Consider the following 3,030-nt stretch of genomic DNA (forward strand, 5'->3'; position numbering starts at 1 on the left):
AGTGGTCTAATCATCCATCAACTGCATCTCACTACATAGCTTGATGTGATATGAATGTATACATAAGATTGGATTCTGTGAATCCATATGTTTTTCCGTATTATACATATGTCATTTCATCTTAAAGTACTGCATTCTATAGGAAATATGTAATATAAAGGTTATAGATAAAATAACAGAAAGGATATTTACTTAAAAAGAAACATTTCTAGTGTGTGTGTAAGGTCATTATGGACTTTTAGGCCATGACTGATAGGTACAGAGTGGGAGACAAGTTTGTTGGAACTCCTTTGGCCTTCTTAATATGATGATTGAGGACTGATTGCCAGCTTTGGACACCAAAAGCCTTTCCTACAGCTCTGTTTCCCTGATGCTCAAATTAGATTAGTTGAGATATTACATCAATAAAATACTGTCTTCTTTTTACATTGTAAACATACTGTCATGTAATAATTGAGGGATTCAGGGCAATTTGAAGGATAAAATTTCTTTGAAAATGATAGTGTGTAGCCAGTTCTCTTAGGTGCTGAGCCATGTATTTGGCCCCATAAACGTGTCATGAATAGCCTTTTGAGGTGTGAAAGGTTAATCCTAAATTCATCTTTAACTCATCCCTGATGACCCAGAAGAAAGAGAAGATTGAGAGCATAAAAAATAACTTAGGCTTGGTGCTGAAAGAAGTTTCTAATCCAATATCTTCACAAAAATATGGAAGTATCCAATATTATCAGGATAGAAACTGAGACTACAAGTGTTTAAAAAGTGCATGACCACTTGACCAAAACCACCAGACTGAGTTTATCCCACACGTCGTAAATAGGCAGCAATGAGAGTCCACAAGGACACCTGCTTGAGATGATACCTAGTGTAAAAAGTGAAGAAGAATTTGAAGGCATGAAGACCAACTTTTCTGAAGTGGATTGTATTCTGCTTCCCTGATGCACACAAACATTCTGTTAGGAGTCCTGAGTGGTGAAGACTGCAGCTGCTGTGAAGGTTGTTGTCAGGGGAGCCTGAGGTTCAAACAGATGTCAATAGAAGGCTGGAGAAGTCAGGCATTTACAGAGACCGAAAAGACATGGAGAAGGAGATTTGGGTGTTAAAGAAAGGGAAGTAGATTTGGATGTTAAAGAAAGGATAAAATTCCCAGAGAGCAATTAAATCTAGGTTTGTACCTGAGCACAAGCTGCCTCCTACTGTAGTCTCTTGTATCTACTCAGCTATGGTGGGTCAACTCTCCAGTTCTTTCACTCTTTCCTTGTCTTCTCAGATACATGTATATGTATGTCAGTCAGAATACCATGTAGGCTGCCAGTTGGTGGTCTCAAATTGATTTTAAATCTCTCTCCCCCATATGTCATCGCTGCAACCTCTCTGCCTGGAAGGAATAGGGATATTCTGAATAAACATTCCTATATCTCCCTTAGGTGAACATCTAATAAATCAATGGACTCCATGAAATTATAATCTGGTCTGGACTGTCATTGATGAAAAGACCTATTCCCCTAGATGAGATATTTTCTGCTCAATAGCATTATGTCATTCTTTGAATACCTTGCAGGAGAGAAATAAGCTGAGAATGAGGGAGCAACTTATAGGCAGGAAGTTTTTAATGTATGGCTTGGAGAAATTACTGAGTTGTCTATCTCTGCTCTCTACACCTATTAAACCTGAAGGATGAACGTTTGTTATACTTCACAACTAAGACAAGCTGCTGAGGTGCCTTTTTGACAGAAGGTTTTCTGGCTTCCAGGTTCTCCCAGGATACTTCAGTCCCTACCTTCTAAAGGGTAAGATTGTTGTTCCCCACCTCCACCCTTAAATTTTCAGTCCAGTAGAATGGGACTGCCCTCTTCCAGAGGTACCCAAATATTTTATTTTCTTCTATATGCTTTTCTTCTCTTTCTCTGTTTTCTGTTTGTTCTCTCTCTCTCTCTCTCTCTCTCTCTCTCTCTCTCTCTCTCTCTCTCTCTCTCCACCCTTCTCTTTGCCCACATTTAGGATTCCTCTACGGTAGCTTCCATGGCCTTATTCCTTGGGAACTGGGAACCCCCTGAGAACTGTTTGCATAAGCTTGCAATTAAATACTATACCATGTCTTCAATTAGCAAATATTACCTGTAGGAAGAAAGAAACAGCATAACATTATATATTCATCACTGATCAAAATTTGTCACACTGAATAAATATGTGAATATGTTTCCAGTTTTTATTAATAATTTGTGTTTTAACCATTGTTTTTTATTTTTCCCTCATCCCCTATATGTAGACTAGGGAAGGTGCATGGGGGAGATTGGGAGGCTGGGTGGAAATGGTCAGAGTTGTAAGTGGATACAGCCATGATACAAAGGGAATAAACTGTAATAAATAAATAGCTTAATTATATGTATTTTCATTTTCAAACATTGTTTTCTCTCTTTTTTATTTGAAATAATAGTCTCACTATAAATTCCAGGCTGACCTTGAACTTAGTGTACATAATAGATCTGCTTACCTTAACTCCCTAGTACCTGCAGTATAGTTGGGCATGGTCTACCTCAATAATTCAGTTTTTTCTGTGGGCTTATTGAGAGTAAATTGCTGAATCCAAATGGTCATGGTAGGGAGGACACAGACTCTGTTCCTAAGTCCAGTAATGGAAAAAAGCATTGATCAGTTGCAGTTGTTTGGCTTAAAATCCTCTCCTTTAAGAATAAAGAAAATTATTGTTTTTTTCTTTAACATTGCGGTTTTATGACACATCAAAGTAGATTGGAGTTCTGTTCTTAATTCAACAGGTAGTGAAAAGTAGCCTCACAGACATAAGGAGATTCTCAACATAGTTAAGTGTAACAACTCATTACACTTGCCCCAACATTCTAGCAAATCACTGAGGTTAAAACCATCCAAGCCTGGCATGGTACAACAGTCCTGTAGTCATGGTGTTCAGAAAGAGAATGCAGAAAGTTCAAGATGACAAAGTAATTGACGGAAATATCCCAAGTCAATGGTATAATGGGAGGTCCACAGAACAAAGGGGACTGATTGGCT

This window comes from Meriones unguiculatus, assembly GCF_030254825.1.
Source record: "Meriones unguiculatus strain TT.TT164.6M chromosome 13 unlocalized genomic scaffold, Bangor_MerUng_6.1 Chr13_unordered_Scaffold_72, whole genome shotgun sequence".
Taxonomy (NCBI): domain Eukaryota; kingdom Metazoa; phylum Chordata; class Mammalia; order Rodentia; family Muridae; genus Meriones; species Meriones unguiculatus.